General features: G+C 42.5%; 1 protein-coding gene across 1 annotated transcript in view; it reads right to left on the minus strand.

Moving 5' to 3' along the window:
- Positions 1–15,309, minus strand: part of fam222aa (family with sequence similarity 222 member Aa) — a 49,094-nt gene extending 33,785 nt beyond the window's left edge. The window contains exon 1 of the mRNA XM_067520868.1: positions 14,397–15,309. The gene's annotated coding sequence lies outside the window, so the exon portion shown is untranslated. The remainder of the gene's footprint in view (positions 1–14,396) is intronic.
- Positions 15,310–18,447: the final 3,138 nt, after the last annotated feature.

The raw sequence follows: 18,447 nt of genomic DNA on the forward strand, positions 1-18,447 counted from the left end.
GGATAAAACCAACTGGTAACTTTAAGCAACATTAAACATACAGTGTGGACAGGAGGGTAAAACCAATAAACTTTTGTTCACCTTTCAACATCAGCTCCCTTGTTTATTTGGGCCTTTGTTCTTTTTGGAAATGTTCTTTATAATCTAGTAATTTGCTTTTACTGTTGAAAATATGGCTTGAGATGTGCAGTTTGCAATTTTCTCTCTCTCTCTTGCTCCTTGATATATACAGCGTATTTAGAACTGAATCTCCCTAAATCATCCCACTGGGCCACCCTGTCCGTCACTAATCTGCCTGCCACCACCCACTCACAAGGAGGTGTCACATTTCTGGCACTCCTCCATGGGATAAGCTCTTCAAACACCAGAGCTTCTCCTCTTGACCTTTCCACGGAGATGATCGATTAAGCCCATTGGATTTATTCCATAAACAGGCAACCATTACATCAAAAAGGCAAGGAATTTACCTCTGAGGCAGAACTTAAAATCCATATAAGCCTTATGAGGGTTCCATTTATATTGGCTTTTTCAATCCTCTTGATGCAGCACATTAATAACCACAGAGTCTTTTTAGAAGCTGCTTCGGTATCTGAATCACTGCAGTTGTCTACCTGTAATTACTGGAGCAAATCACAACGACAACAGAATAAAATTCAACTGCTATCTGGACTCTATAAAACCTGTGATGCAGAAAAAACTATTTAGCTCGCTCACCTGCCTGAGTGGGATAAAGCAAGGTACAAATGAGTGGAAAGTGAAAGTTTGAAAGTAAAAACAGAGCAGTTGGGGTTGGTTTGTTAAAAGCCACACATTTGGTGCAGAAAGTCAGACAGAGTCTTCTTTACTCTGCGTTTCACCTGTCCAGGAAGCTCTGTGGGGTAAACCAAGGAGTACGAGGCCAGTAAGAGGCCTGTTTCTGGCTTGCTGCATGAGCCATTAAGTTACAACACTGCAGGCTTCCTGTTTTCATGCTTGAACACCTTCTACATGCTTTCAGCAAGGACAAGACTAAACAATCTCAAGTGAAACACGAGGGAGTAGAAACCCGAGAAGACAAAGAGCATTTCAACAACAGAATGCTTTAAATCACAACAAATCATGTGTCACTTTAAATTGCATTTGTGAAAGTCAAAACAGGAACCCCCTCCTCTTCGTGACCACACAGTGGTCACAGTGAGCTCTGCTTCAGCTCTGAGGGACTCCTGCTTTAAGGTAATCATATCCTATTTGAATAATGAGGCAATACCACCACTCCTGCTGCCCGTTCCCCTGCATCCTTGACTGGAGCCTTTGATAGACACTAATTCTAGCTCCATCTATAAAGCTCCTCTCATGCATTTTTAATGGAATCTATTACTTTAGGATTAAATTATAAAAGACTGTCCTCCTTAAATTTTTAATAGTTTGCATAATTGGTATCAGGGTCTAAATGCGAACCATAAAAACCCAGTTTGTACAGGACTGAGCTGTGGAACGAGCCAGACAAAAACCACACAGCACCACTGCACAAAAATGACAAAGTGAATAACACAACCGCAGACAAGCACACATCTGCACACATTGCAGCACACATGTGAATGCACATGCAACTGAGGCCATTATGGCTTTGGGGCCATTGCCATGGAAAATAGGGCGGTGTGAGCTCAGCTCTGCGAATAAAGGGGAGAATAAGGTCAGGGACCATGAGAGATGCTTTTGGCTGCTGAAGTCCTGAAGCGGTCTAAAGCAGGAGGAGTCACCTGATGGAAACAGGAGACATAAAGTGTCCACAGACACCTGCGACCACAACACTCACAGGGGCCAACAGCAAAAACTACTTAGCAGGTTCACAGCCTCCCTTTGTCCCCACAGTCACTGATAACTGTGTTCAGTCAGCTTGAATATCTTTCCCTCCTGGTTCCAGGCAGATCAGGCGTGAGTTAAATGTCATCTGCACTCTCTCACTCTCTGCATCTCCACCTCAGCCTTTTCCAAGAGAGCATACAGGAGAGCAAGTGTGTCTGATGCGTCTTCTCTAAACTAGAGCCACCTTAGAAATCTATGCATGTCTCCATCCACCAAATTAGCACCACAGGGACACCCCCTAACTGCCCCCGCCAGCAGGCAGCTCTTTGGCATATCTGTACCAGGGAAAATATTTCACACTGTATGAATTATTAAGTGCGGGGCCAGTGCTAAGCAGTGTGGAGATAGACCAGTTATTCACAGCTCTATTGGGACGGATGCGTCGGAAACCCGGGCCACTCGCCTATCAGATCATTTGTCAGCAGCGATAGTCAATTTACAATGAGAGAATTTTTCAATTTATTCATTCTGCTGTCACTGCAGTTTTCTACCTCCACTCATTCCACTCAACAACCCCCTCCTCCTATAAGTCTGTATCATCTGTGAAGGGGGCTCCATGCCTGCACTGACTGCCTGCGTCTCTTTCTGACACTGTTGTTCACTTGGTGTTTCTCAGCCTGGGATGGAGGGTGGAGGTGAGATGTATGCAGAAAACATGGGAAGCGAGATTGTACTACTTTAATCATCTTAACTGAGGTAAAGATGTGAGGTGGACATCCTGGGACAGCTGAGGGGTTTGGGCCCCGGTAATACAACCGTGGTTCTGTAATAAAGAATAGGAACAGGAAACAGTGGGGATGAGGGTGCTTGGTTGTGCCTCTTTAGGCCTAAGACCCCCCTTTTAGATAAATACAAAACAAAGAGAACTGAATTAAACAGTAGCAGCCGTATTTACACTGTGAATAGCAAGTTAAGTCAGGGAAACAGAAAATGGTTTGCAAAAGTATATACATAATAATTACCCACAACCATTTGGACCTGCACTGCAATAAAAAAATGCATTTCCAAAAACATCCCAGAGGGCAGGATCCTGCTTATTTTCACTTGGAAATGCCAAATAACAACTCCCACACAGATAGACAGAAGACCTCAGCACAAATGTCTGGCAGACTGTAATTTCACCATTAATTACTGAAGGTGAACCAGCTGTCAAAACAGCCACAGATTCTGTTTTTTGTTCGCAAATACCCTCTGTTACAGAGGACGAACCACAGAAAGGACCAGTCTCAAAAGCCCAAAGCAGCATTCTACCACCGTTTCAAGAGACAGGACATTTAAGAGAGACAAAACATGGATAATGTTTTCAAAATGTATTTTGTTCTTTCTAAACTGAAACTACAAGAGAAATAGAAAATGATAACACCAGCTTTGTTAGTCTAAATGCTCTGTAAGAGCAGTCTGACCTGTAAAGCAGCCCAAAGTGTTTTTCTGTCTGTTCAAAGCCTGATACAGACTGGTTTCACTGAATAGGCTTGACATGAAAGGCAGAGATGTTAGATAAATGTTCTCGCAGCAAAGGCCTCTGCCCTCTTCCTGATGATGCATTCTTATACTCAAATCCTCATTCTCCCTTTACACATATGTGCACACGCACCCCCCCCCACACACACACACACACACACACACACAAAAACACAGGACCACAGAAACATCAACAATGCCACTGAGGGCAGCATTTGTTTGAGGACAAGGTGACCCTGTTGCCTAGGGGCATGTGAACAGACACAATGAAGGCCTCTCATCCTGCACCCAGCCGGCTGTGTTGGGCCGATGACGGGTGGTGTGAGAGGCATCACAACACCCTGCTACTACAGTTTTAAAACCCTATTCAGATAGCCCCCTGAGATAGCTCCTTTCACACCCTGCACAGACGGAACAAAATCCCTGCTTGTAACCCAGAGTCACACAGTCAACAGATGGAGCAGCTATTGAGTGAAGGATCGCTCCGGCAGAGGCTGCTCCCCATCTATCCCAACTGGAAACAATGGGGCAGCAGGTCAAGAGTGCTGTCTCCAGGAGGAGGGGTCAGTGAGGAGGGGCATGCTTCAACACAGTTGGGCCATGCAAGCGCTTTGGTAATGGAGGAACTGAGAGAATCTTTTCTGGACAATGGGTGGAGGTAGAGGATGCTAGTGACTGCATATTAGGTACCTGCTCTGGTTGCCAGGGCACAGACTTGGGTGGAGGGGGTTTGTATGTAAATCTAGGACAGCAGTGTTTGTCTCTAACCTGCAAACAAGAACAAAAAGACATCCCCATGCACACACATTTGCATTTTCAGAGGAAACACAGACTTGCAGTTAAACGCACATTTCAAGGACCAATTGTTACAGACACTCACTCCTCTTTGTGCACAATTGCTGATAAAAAGGACTGCAGTGAGCCTATATACAGAGAGAGGAGAGAAAACCTCTACCACTGCAAAACTGTTGCAGGACGTTTTTCATAAAGTACTAAAGTGGATACACTTAAAACTAGTGTCAAATATTTCAAAACTGGGCCATAATTCCTTCTAGATGTTAAAGCAGATAATTAAAAATAACTAATTCTTCACTTCAAGGACTCCATATTGTTCAAACTCTAAATATTCCCTCAGCAGAATCATGTGAGATTACAAAGAAGTGCCAGACTAAAGTCTCCACAAATAGTGGTGTTATATTGTTCTGAAGTTATTATTAATCGGTTGATTTCTGGTGTTTTCAAAGTGGAGGAGCAACTGTGAGCCACACAGGATCAACAGCTATGTACAGCTATATGCTAAGTGCGTTTGCATGCTCAGGTATCTGATCACACAAACCATCACAAAGCCTCACAAAGTCATACTTCCCTGTAAGGGAAAGTATATCCATTTCCACTGACCACCAGTCTTGCTATCATGTGGCTCTGTCATGGGAGTCAATTAGTCATCTAGTTTGCCCTGCCTCACTGGGTTTCTATGGCCAGAGAAGAGACAAAGACACAAGCAAGGTATATAATGATACCATACCTTCTATCTTTATATGGCTTCAACATGCCTTCTACTGAGATGCTAAATACTGCTGCCACATGTTCCTCATCCTGGAAATGTTTGGTTTATGGGGCTATTTTGCACAGGAAAGCACTATTACAAAGCAGAAGGTGTCTGGAGCATTGCAGCAATTCTCCATTAACAACCACTTGACAAGAAAGTACCGAGACTCAAAAAATACCTCCTAGCACTTGGGAGATGTTGAAACAAAATCACACCTAATTAAACACTAAAGCGTAGCCCATCACATTAAAGTGCAGAAAGCCTTTTCAAGACAAAGGTACAATAGGTTTTGTTGGATTTATGATACATACATTTGTGCAAAGACACTGTTATTTCATTCACATGTGTTTCTCCTGCAAACAGCTATGTAGAATAGCAAAAAAAGGTTGAGCTGTTATTCTTCTTTCCTTCTTCTATCATATAGTCTATCAATAGTTTGCCATTTCACAATATTGTTCTGTTGTTCTGTTAGAGCCAAAAACTGAAATAAAAAAACCCTATTCCAACCATGCTGAAAGGGATCAATAAGTGCATAGAAAAAGAAAATGGCCATAAACACAGAGGCTTTTATTCAGACTGCCATGATGCAGATGAAAGCACAGAATGCACCTGGATAGCAAAGCTGAGAGCGGCAAAAGACAAGAGAGCCCACAGAGTTATCAGGTGGGGCCAGAGAGCACCGGCTATATTCAGACCTCACCACCATCTATCTCCACAGCAGCTATTAGATTTCTAATATTGTTGGTTTTAGGGAGGCTCAGCTTTCCTGCCACAATGAGACAGATTCAGCCCCAGTTGCACCCTTTTCCCTTTCAGTGTGGTCTCACAAGGTCCTCTAGGTTTTCTGCAAACAATACTGCTGGGCTGCGGCTCTTATTTAAAAGATTAATAGGATGCTGTCTTGGCAGAGAAGCAATCAGTGAGGTTTCTGTGACAGCAGAAAAAGTGTGAAAACAAGGCAAAGAGGGGACACCATTGTCACGGTTACCAACTGGCTGCCGAGGCTCAATTGAGATAGCTGTGGCTTTCAAGCTCAGCTGTCAATCACAGCAGAAAGCATCAATGGGGTAAATTTGAATGATAAAACGATAAGTCATGAGCAGGCGATTTCCCTGTCATCAGGACAGGGGCTGTTAGAGTGTAACTCAGTATGGGTGGAGATATTTCCCTGCAGCCATATGGAATTTGGTTTTTCCTCAAGTTGTTGGCTTCACCCCTCAATCATGACAGAATGTGTAATCACCAAATGTCTTCCTCTCAATCCGTGTTACAATTGGCAGCACAGTGCTGTCACTAGAGATGGGGGAACAAAATGGAAAGCTGACTAAAAGACAAGCTTTAAGTGACACTTAATTTGAGATACCCAGGCATTCTCTCAGCTCCAGTAAACAGTATCCATCAAACTTCGCCAAGGGCCTGTATGAATCTGCAGCTGTCTGTGGGGAGACGCAGAGTAGGACTGAGAGGCCTTCAGATATCAAGAGGACTGACGAACAAGTAGAAGAAATGAAGTTCTTCAAGAGTTATTAAAAACATCCAAGAAGAAACATAAAAACAATTATAAATCTCTGAAGGAGCAAATTTTCACATCATCTGTGTCAGTCAAAGCATTTCCACCTTTAGAGTAAACCCAGCAAAAAAGAAAAAGGAAAAAAATGTTAAATTACAAAGCCTACCAGAAGTTAATGACAGCCTAAGAGTAGAAAACAGAGAGGGTAAAAAAACACAAGTGAGCTGGTGAAGAAGTGAGGGAAAAACACTGAACAGCTGCTTTTTTCCCTTTGCTCATCCCAGGAGAGAGTCTCATGCGATCTCTGTGATCCTAGTTTGTGGCTGACAGAGGGGACCGCAGCTCTGTTCATCTCACCACTCGCATTGCTCTGCCTGCCCCCCCCCAACTCTCACCATCGCTCCGCTGCCAGAAGGAAAGGATGGTGGGGAGGAGGATAGTGTGGGGGGGCTACATCAAGGAGAGACTCTCCCAATGGGTTCTTGTCAGTTCCAGGCCATTGCACCTTGCTCGCTGGGATTTTGTTTACACACACACACACACACAGACACACACACACTTCTTTGCAGAGGCAGATGACTATTAATGGATACGATAATGTGCTATGTTTGTTTGGATGTACAGTCACATGTTTTGTTTTTGTGAACTGCTGTGATAATATGAATCACTTCAGTAACAGATCACAGTAAGTTGGTGACAAAAAGTAGCAGTTTGATGCCTCACAGAGCTTGTTTAAGTGGCACAGGAGCAGATAACGTTCAATCAAAACCCAGAGCTACGGTCGATGCGGTCAGTGGTAATGTGCAGCCAAAAGGCCTGACACATTTCCACGGTCTTTGGGGACGAGGAGAGAACGCCAGGCTGCCCTTGTGCGTTCAGTCTCTACAGATGTTGCCTTGGAGAGCGGCTGACTGGCTTGCTTTGGTGACAGCTGGACAGCTGTTCCTATAGACGCAGCCACAGAAGCATGCCAGGGAGATGGGGGTGGGGGATAGTGCTGTATGTTTAGTTTATCTGTATGAAGTTCCCAGGACATGCAGAGCTGTCACTTTTAGCAGTGGTGCATGAGCCTGGATAAGGAATGATGGCACAGAACAGGATACGGAGAGAGAGCACAGATGGGTAAATATCAGACATGGCTGACATTGTTTAAAGAAGCTCCAGTAGCAACATCATTTTTTGTAAATGCAATTTCTCTTTGAAAAATGTCTAATGCAACACAAACTGGCTAAACTGGCATAAGTAAAAACATTGATTTTGATTCTTGAGATCTGTTTGAGCAGATGTGACTTTTTCTCATCATAAACAAGTAAAAGTTTAATATAAACATCACACAGAATTTCAAATAAATGTTTCACTTCTTCATAAAAGAGGGGAGGAAACAATTTCTGAAAAAAAAAAAAATTAGAATAATTGGTTGTGCATTAAACTGACTCTGGACTTTGTACCAACATCAGTGGCTGCTCATGATGAAAGACGGTTTAAATTGAGGTCAAGTTTAGATATTATACCTTCATCCTGCCACTTAAAAGCGTCATTACTTAAAATTATAGAGACCTGTAGGAGAACACTGCAGTTTAAAGACAGTCTATACATTAACATCCTGACTGAAGGACTAAGAAAAAAGTGTTGAACTAGAATTGAAATGTTGGAAAACACTCAGCAGTATTAAATCTTGTCACCTGCTGAATAAACACTGCAAATCATGAGTTAAACAGCTCGGATTGATGCCAGTCACTTGTGCCAAAACTCAGATTTTTCCTAAGCAGGCCAGGCTATTTATTATGCCGCAAAAGGTCAGCAATTTGTTCAACTCAATAAAAATGTTAATAAAACTAAGAGCTCCCAAGAAGAAGCACTCATAGCCTCTGGTGGCCCATCAAAACATTAATATGTGAATAGGTGTGTATGTGTGGCTGCATCTGTTTGAGTACAGTGTTGCCACTGGAGCATTACACAGGTCAAAGGTTGTACAGCAGCAGCCATCTAGCGGGAAATATAGCTTTGACCCAGTCATAATCCCAGTCAAACTCCACCAACCGCTCAACACAAAGCAGATGTGAAAAAATACATGCGTCAAATACACATGTACACAATTCTACAACCTACAATAACCAGGAGTTGATAAGCACCCCCACACTAAATTTCCACTTGCAGTTTGCACCCTCAGCCCACTCTTCTAAATAAATGAAAAATAACCATTAGGCAGATTTCAAAGGCTGGCAGTGGGCTTATAATTATATGAAATATTTTAGAGAAAAAAAAAGTGGATGCAAGTCAGGAAGTGGGTGAGGGTGGGTTATTGCTAAGCAACCAGTCATTATCCTCCAGAGTGGAGCGAGGTGACCGGCCATCCGTCTAACTCCAGTGACTGGCCTGGCTCCTGTGCAAAACCCCCCTCCCCTCCTTCCATTCGCCACTCTCTCTCTCTTCTTTGCTCCCTCTCTCCCACTCTCTCTCTCTCTCTCTCTCTCTCTCTCTGCCGTCTCCCCGTCTGAATACAAACAGAGATAAAGAACGCTGCAATCGCTCTTGACACACAAATAGGTTAACACAATAAAGCCGGCTTTGCCTGGCTCACTCGAGAGAGGAAAGCAATTCCAGCAGCGGGCAGGAGGTAATAAAACAGGGCTAGGAGTGTGTGTGTGTGTGTGTGTGTCCATACATGTCCTCATGTCAGTATTCCTATGTTTCTGTATGTGAGTGGAGGCAAGCACACACAAGCTCTTTGGCCTCAGGGTCTAATATCCTACAGATTTTCAACCCTTCCTTGACACAAATAACAACACAGGAGAAAATGACAGAAATTTCAGACCACTCCTCCTTTGAGATTAAGGAAATAGTGGCTTTATTTTAACAATGTAGCTGGCCCACACTAGCCCTGTACAAACACGTTTTTTGTGGGTCACATGCTGACTCTCTTGTAAATGTTCTGTGGCTTGGTTAAAATTCAACAAGTAAATTGAATGACTTTTATCTGTGCAAGCCTCCGTTTACCTTTCCTGATGCGGCTGCCAGGCCTTGCAATAAATGATAAAAATCTCCTGAGTTTTATTAAATCGTGTTGCATTCACACTGAACTCAGGAAAATAGTGAGGTGCCTTCTGCAATTACAATCCGAACCAGACAACATTGTTTTCTCCAGTCTGTGGAAATTGCAATACCTTCCAGCAATGGCCTTAGAATTGGGTAATAGCCCTTTTTTGTCACAGACACAAAATATCTGTGAGAAGTGTGACACCCTATAAGTGTTATCCATTTACAACAATATGCATGTTTCCAGTCACAGTCCGGATGCTGGTCAGCATAATGTGCATCGTTATTCTGTGATATGGAGGAACTGAATGGAGAAAATGGGTAATTCATGGATTGACTGTATTATAATCAAATGCATTGAATCTTAGTACATTCATGCAGCTGACGTATCGCTCTACAGGCTATTACAGAGAGATGGGATAAGTCACACATGGTGCCAACTCTGCATGTTAAAAAATAGAGATGTATGTTTTCCTGTACAAGACTGAACCATTAAGAAACTCCAATTAAAGCTTCTGGAAATGTTTCACACATTTAGGTCATAACAGAACAGCCACACTTTCAATCAATTCCTTTACTTGTACCCACTGCTACTTCAACCAGGTAATCAAACAGCAGAGAAGTGGTGGACATTGTCAACAGGGAATAAATTACCAAAGCATAAGGAGAAAACATCTTATCTGTCTTATGTACTTCCTGTTTCTACAAAAAGCTACAAAGCCCGAGGGAGAGCAGTCAACCAAAATGCAGGGAGATGGAGATTAGGATGATGTGCAGTTCCTTGTTCCATTAAAGTTTGATCTTCCTCAATAGCCGAGGAGAATCAGATATCTCCCATTCAAGATTAAAGTACACCAGCATAGAGGGAGAGATTAATCAGAGGCCTGCATGAGATAAAAACAGCCTTGCTTCTGGCATGGAAAACAGAGGCAATAAAGAGTTCAGCTGATAATGTGAAACATGGCGAGGCACAATAGCAAATCAAACAGCATGTACAGACCTCCAAAACAAATCAAAGCGCCAACTAGTCTGCGGTACAGTGACTGAAGATGTACAGCAGAGGCTGATCTGATAGTAACCAAGGCCTTCATTTTATTACTGGTTGAGGTTTAAGAGGGCACGCTGAGGATTTTCCCATGTTGCTCACTGTCGCCAGGCTCTTATTCCTTCTCCTCCTCCTCTCCTTGAGATCAATGGCGCTGGGGTGATTTCACAGCAGCCTGCACTGTCACCCAGAACAAATCAATGTGACCATGAGGAAGGCAAGAGCGGCATTGTTTTTAAGGAGAGCAAATTCGCTGTTGGAGAGCTTGTCAGATTTGCTTTATTCTCTTTGTTCCCCCAAGAACACGTTGGAAGGAGCATGCCACCCCTCACTTTTCTGGCTGAGTTAGAGAGCAGACTATCAACTGCACAGAACTCAGTTTCGCCATGTGAGTGTACTCATTAACCACATATAATTCAATTCCTGCTGACTGTCCCTCACATGCACAAGAGCATTTCCATACAAAAAATTAACTAACTTTCCAAGTTAAAGTCGATACATTAACCCCGAAGCCGGGTGAGACGTGGCTTTCAACCTGACAGAGGGTGAGAAGGGAAGAGAGGGAGGAGGTCAGAGGATCATCGCTGTCCGTCAGGCACTAACTGGCTGCAGAAATCCCTGATGAAGAGCTGCCAACATCTGCCATGACTGGATCAAATCTCATGAGCAGAGTGGTGGCAAAGTAAACCGTTTACTGCATCCAAAATAACAGGAAATCGTCAGTGGTGTAACAAGCAGCGAACCAGCTTATCAAAAAAACTGCAGGGGCACATGTATGCAATCACATGCCTGTAGTGTATTTTTGTGTACCTACTCTAGATGAAAACATTAAACATGCTGAAAGTACCCATTCATGTAATACAGGCTTAATAAATTAAACTGTGCTCATTCATGCATCACAGGTATCCATGACGTCAGATGTTAAGGAATTTGATTCTGTTAATTTGCACAAAGTCATTATCATAAGGTATGTAGTTGACAAATGCTTAAACGGCCCTGACTTTCCTGGAAACATGTCGACAGACTCAGGAGAAAATGACAGCTGCTCATCTGACATTCTCAGCTAATAATTTGGAGGTTCAATCTTTCAGCACGAAAATAAATATAGGGGGAATTTTGATGTATTGTAGCAGCCAGACTACAACAAGGCAAATCTGTTCTGGTACTGCTGCCTGCAACCACTAATGCCAAACACACGAAGAGAAGCATTTCTGTTAGCCATGTCTGTACACAGAATGTCCCAAATACCTAAATCCCAATCAGCACAAATAAATAAGGTTGAATGGCATGATCATCTTTGCAGAATATGAACATCCCATTCACACCTATGTATACCTTCATTCTACTGGGTAAGGGTGTGTTTGCTTCTCCACAATAATTTGCATTTTTGTTAAACATCTTTTAATCTTCTGTCTCCACATCCCAGTTACTGATGTGCTGCAGGGACATCAGAGTTTATATGAAATCATGTAATGTTACAAAAAACAAGAAAGGTTATTTCTTTTTGTTTGTTTTACATGAAAAGTGTTAAAACAAGGACCAATATAGACTTTTCCTGACATAAAACACTTTGATCAGGTACCTAATGAGCTGCTGTTGACACAGCTTTGAGAGGAAACGTCCATGTTTCTTAACGTGTCAGATGATATTTCCAATTAAAACGCTTTTCTGGGATATTGGCTAATCTAGAAATGGTTGTCTTTTCTTTTCTTGACAGGAAAAGAAAATGTTGTACGTGGGTATTTGCATCTAAAATATGTTATTCTGCAGATGTCTATAAATGGAATGTGTGGACAGTAAACCTGTTTAGAAAACGTTTTTATTATACTTTGAATAAAAAAGCAACACTCTCAGCAGAGTTCACACAAGACTGGACCTGCATAGCTTAGGGGTGGGTAGATCTTTATATGAGGAGCCATGTAACACACACACACACACACCTGAATCTACTATTTTAGTTATAATAAGTGCCAAAATTAGTTTTGCTGCCTCTGGGTAGGTGTTGAGACAATCAAACTATGCAGGGATTAAAAAAGATTAATACACAGCGCAGGAAATTAAACTTCAGTGACTTTAACGATATTCATGAGTGAAGCTCACTTCTTCACTTCAGGCTGGCACTTTAATAAGCAAAGAATATAGTAAGGAACCCAAACATTATCAATCAATCAAACTGATATGCAATTTGAGTTGCAATTTCATAAAACACCAGGCTTCTCTTGGTGTATTACTTTTGTTAATATGATGCTAAAATATGTTTTCTGCCTCGGTTTGGACGGTTGGGAGCATAAATGAGTAGAGCAGACCAGACTTCATAGTTATTTAGTTTTTCTTAATTCCATCAGCAAGCAAATAAGAGTAGAGACATTTCTGCAAAGTCCAAACATTAGATTATTTATTATTATTTTGCGGGTTTAGACTGGCAATGTCCCACTGTAAACGCGATCAAAGAAAGAACAGTAAAATGTGAGTAAAAAGTCTTGAGTCTGCCGCAGGACACGTGAAGGTCTATTGGTAACAGAAAAAAAAAAAAACAAGTCAGAAAATAAAGAGCCAAAACAAAAGCTACTATCTCCAAAAGGTAATTCACTGACCTAGATATTAAAGCTTTTCTGCCATTCCATTCTCCCCTGCCTTGTCCAACCATCATGTTGAGTTAAGGCAAGCATTATGCTGGGAAGACTATTTGTTTAGGTGAGGAGCAGCCGCAGAGCTAATATGAGCACAATTTGCTCAGCAGGTCCTAGGCGCAGAGTGGAGGAAGTAAATGAGGCAGTTCTGCCCCCTCGGATGCAGCCCTTGCCTCATACATCACTGGATGTTTTATTCAATACAGCGAGGAAGGCTCTATGGCAGGTGCCCTGACTGTGGGGGCGCCTGCCCTGCTTTAGGGGCCCGTAATACATTCAGCGAGCTGTCTGTCTGCGGGGCTGCTGGAGAGAGAATGACTGGAGCCAGCGAGGAAGATAAATTTTTAGGATGCTTGTAGTCTAATGATAAAACATACTGTGTGCAGCATTTTCACTGCACAGTCAGCATAATGCGTAGGCTCATTTATGTGGGGTGCGGGCAATGAATCTAAATATTGCAAAGCAACCTCAGCAATCCATAAGGCTCAAAGTTCACAGGTGTCCAAAGAGCCTAAAGTTTATTAGTAAAGTTTGGTGCGTTAAAACAGCCTTTGTTACATTCAAGACAATCGGCTATTTGTGTTTGCACGAGCATTATACTGCAGAGGACACATTTACTAGATAATTCACAGGACAATGACAAATTGCCTCCAGATCTCAGTGCAGCATACAGCATCATCCATGTCGCCGAGCACAAAGTGAAAAGTTTTACAGTGTTCTGCACACATCTCCGTAAATTTTATGAGTTCCTTGATAAAACCCTGTCACAATATGCAGTCACAGTATAAAAAGAGACTGTATAACATTAACACTCCCGGGCGAAAAATCACTAATTGCAGCAGACACTACAATCGCCCTCCCCACACGCAGTGACGCACGGGGGCGTACAGATGAGAAATTCGCACCTTTTGCTCTGAGCAGCAACTCCTCTAGTGGCACATATTCCTGCCTGTGGTGCCTGCGGTGCAACCCCCTCGACAATACACTTAATTGCTACCCATACTTGAAAAGACCAATAATACACATCAAAGCAGTTCCTGGAGCCATTCGGGAGCGGCTCTCTAACATGTCGATTTTACCACACTTCCTTTACTGTGGGTCACGCATAGAAACAAAGGCTTTAAATCTAAGACATCATTATGTGAGCAGCACGAGGGCATTTACAGACATTTAATATTTTCTGCTTCTCCTCTAGTCACCATCCCAAAAGGGTTCAGGGAGGCTCGGTCGGAAACTACATTAATGGTTACAAAGGATAACCCAAAACATTCATGATCCGCAAGTCTCAGAGAAACAGATGTTTGCCTTCAATATATTTACCATAAATTGCTCCGTAGTGCAGACTAGAACTCCATGCAGTTTGTAGCATTCACTGAGTAATCTGCCTCACACTTCTGTGGTCCAAATTAAAAAGGATTCATCGTGTTCTCCAAAATCCAGCAGCAGCTTTGTCGACGTCAAATGTTAAGTTTATCCTCCTCTTCCGATTGTATGCAAATATGCCGGTAACCCTGCGAATTAGACTCCACGCTCTAGCCTCTATCATGCAAAGTTAAAAAGCTTTGCCTTTTTTATGCTGCCAATTTTTGTCGAGAGGTAAAGTGCAGTTCGGCAATTTCAGGAGCGTCCACGGAAAGATTACGCACCAAGTGCGCCTTGGGTTTTTAATGTTTGGCCTCCGGAAAAGTATTAGCTCCTGGTTATTCTTCCTGATGCAGGTAAATATCAGCAAATAACAACTGTCAATCGAGAGACTGGATGGTTGGGCTGCTACGCAGTATTCCAAAATCCTCCGCTGTTACGCATGGGTTTAAAGTGGTCCGTCTGCTCACTATACACGACCTACTGTGAAATATATCATGCAAATGTTAGTGATATTTAGGCAATGTTGTGTGATGGTACCCTGGAAGAAATCAAGGCTAGGTCAGTGCAGCTGCCTGAAATATCCTACACTGGTGCGATGCGATGTGAAAAAAAATCCCGGTGATGAGAATCTGCTCCGTCCGTCACTTTCTCCGTGGTGTCGGCAGCCTGTCGGAGATGTTTGCCTCCCGATATAGACTCAGATTTCCAGCTGAGGCTGTGGAGGAACCTCAATAACAAAGCTCAGAGACGTTCTCTTTGGTGTATTAATCAATTAAGAAATGTTTAAGTATGAATAAAGAGCTAGCTGCTGCGGGCAGCTCCGGGATACGGTCCTGCCCTTGTGCCGAGCTGCCTAGACTGACAATAACCCGGAACGCAGCAGACTGTCAGGCTGCACAGACCGCCCACCGACCAATCACTGCACTGAGGGAATAGAAACATTCCCACGGGTTGGCCAATCATCGGTAATTGAGGACTGTTACCATAGAGATCATCGGCGTCCAAGCGTCTGAAACCACGTTGTTTATTCGCGGAAAAAGAAAAAAAAGCGTCAGATATAAATTTGCCGTGGCAGAATTGAGATGGAAATCTTTAATTACTCCTGTATCCTTTAAAGCGTTTGAGCCTTTTTAGGCTGAGGAGATCATACCTCCACCAACCTGGGTTCAAACCTGCAGGAATGCTTCTATGAAGTTGCCATGCGTAAAATTAAATGTAAATAGCATGCAACATCTACTGCTTGTGAGCTGGTGATTTAAAAAAGCAATTTGTTTGTTTCGAAACCTTTATAGGACAACGATAGAGATATCGACGCTTGTAATAATCGGTTTATGGCATCAAACGTTGGCTGCTGTATGATCTTCAGCCTCAGACACTGCCTTTAGTGTACTTTATGAGTTCAGTGTTCTGTTGGGATGTAATTTAATCATACGTTTGGCTAAAAGTATAGAGGGGGCAATGTTCCTGAACACTGATAATCTCTTGCAACAATTCTTAGAAGAATACAGGGTCACTCACACACTCTCATCAGCTACTTACTATGAGCTAAAAATCACTGAGCTGAAGACACAAACAGAATGTGGGTCAATAACCTTACAACTTTAGGTTGTTACCTGCTAATGGTATATTACGCCAGTATTACACTAACTGTACTAACTAACTGGTCAGTTTAAACACACCTGTTTGTAGTGTTTACCATCAATTAAATGTATTTCAGCAACAGGACCTTTTTAAAAAGTAGCGATCTACTTAACTTTTCAGAATAACCTTACTGACACTTCCAGCTTAACAACATTGGGAACTGAAGGGTTTACTGTGACATAGGCCATTGGTACTCTTTTTCTTCTTCTTCTTCTTCTTCTTCTTCTTCTTCTTCTTCTTCTTCTTCTTCTTCTTCTTCTTCTTCTTCTTCTTGCCAACTGTGTCTGGTGCGCACAGACCCTGGGACACACAAAGGCAGTACAAGCAATCACACATCATGGACTCTCATAATAAGCTGACGCTGGGAAGTGGGTGATGCAGCACTCAGCTTATGCCAGTGCTGATAAGAGTCTGAAAGTATTACCTCGGTCTGGCAGCCCGCTCCAAGAAATCCATCCTGAGCCAGGTCATCAATTCTGCCCTATCTGATTGCTCACCAATTCCTGGCAGCTCCATGTCGCTCTCCTGGCTTCTGCTTTTGAAATTCTCTCTATGACTTGCACTTTCATGCTAGTTCTTTCATAGAAAAATTGGTACATACTGTATGTACATGTAGGGGCTGGTATGTGGTCTTACCTTACTTATCTTGCATGACAAATAATAAAAAAGTAAATTCAAAACCTGACATAGTCAGTGCCTATAAAGTATAAGCTTTAATCACATCTCCCCTTTAATGCTACAGTGGACTTATAGAGCATATATTAAAGCTGGCTGAGGTCAATCATATCACGCAGACCTTGCGGCTGCATCGTCAATCAAACAAATGAACAATTAATTTCAAAATACTCAACCAGAGCTGTGTTGTGCTCCAGTGAGACAGGCAGGCAAATAAGCCATTTGATTAGCTGATAAGCAGATGACTCAACAAACATTCAAGGCATGTTTACTGTGGTTTGATTAGAGTACGCCCAATACGCAGAAGATTGGACACAAATACGTTGTGAAAACACTCAGCTGTTCCAATCCCCAAGGCAGCATGAGGGCACATAAAAACAATGAATAATTTATGGGGGAGACTAGTGAAATATCACAGTGGATAATTTTCTGTGGGCTATATTAAATGTAGTTTTCAAAATAATATGTCTGAGTCTGTGCATTTCCCAGAAATCATTCCCAGTGACAGGATCTGGAGCCTGGAGATTGAATATGAAATCATATTAGATATTTCCCTGTCATAAAACCTTTGAACATTTTACTAAAACACCAAAGCAAGGGTTATTCACATACTGGCTGGGCCTCCGTCTTCCTTAGTAAATATGATCAAAGGATATTTGCTTTGTCTCTTTTAGGTATTAGCTCTGGTTCCAAATGAAAGACTCCACTATCAAGGCAAGCCTTTGGCGTGCATCATCTGAATGAGGGTTCACAATACCAATAATTCCAGGGTCAGCTTCAGTACAAACTACTGCTGCTTCTGAAAGGGGCATCTCATAAATAAAGCTCTTGTACGCCAGAGCTAACATTGGTTTCTTTCTCTGAGCTAAAAGCCATACGCTGTTATAGTTTGTTCCTGAAAGTGAACTCAGTTTAATTGAGCAAAGTTCAAGTCTCCAAAAACAGTAAAGTAACAGAAAAAAAAATCGATGGCAACAGAGGCATGGAAAAAAGAGATAGCATTGATTTATCTGCCATTGATTTGTGAGGATCGCTGCATTGTGCCCTCTGGGTGAAATGCACGCTGCCTGCCAACTGATGGGGATGAATCTGAAAAGGTGTCAAGTGGTTAGAGGACACAGAGGTGGGGGATGAGATCGGGGGCAGCCACAGTTGGCAGGGCTCAGGGAAGAGTAGACTTGGAGTAGAGGCAAGGGCATGAAGTACCAAACAGAAGAAGGAGATAGACGAAAGCGTAGATAAGGAGATAATGTTACGAGGAGAAAACCACCACTGTGCAGGGTTGAGTCTACACAGTGTTGCATTAAATGTCTTTTAAGGAGTGAGAAGAGATCAACAAAAAAGAGCAAAAGGACTGAAGGTAAAACATTCATGTAAACTGTGACATCAGTCCAGACCAGCAGTCCTCTGTCCTTTTGGAAATATCAACAACGTAAATGAACATGATATAAGTGACCCCTACTTTAGCTGTTATACACACAACAGCGGGCCATCTTCAGTTTATTCGGTGTGAAGCCTAAGCTGTTGGCTAGAATAAGACTGTGTGAGTAAGCATATATCAAATCCCGCTGTTGCAAATGCTTGACAAGACAAGCAACTTTTGCAATATTTTAAGTCTCAGCAATTGGCAAATAGATGTCTCCCCAGAGACATTACACTGACAGCCAAATGTTTCTGAGAAGAGGGGAAG

Source organism: Channa argus, chromosome 11, assembly GCF_033026475.1.
Source record: "Channa argus isolate prfri chromosome 11, Channa argus male v1.0, whole genome shotgun sequence".
Taxonomy (NCBI): domain Eukaryota; kingdom Metazoa; phylum Chordata; class Actinopteri; order Anabantiformes; family Channidae; genus Channa; species Channa argus.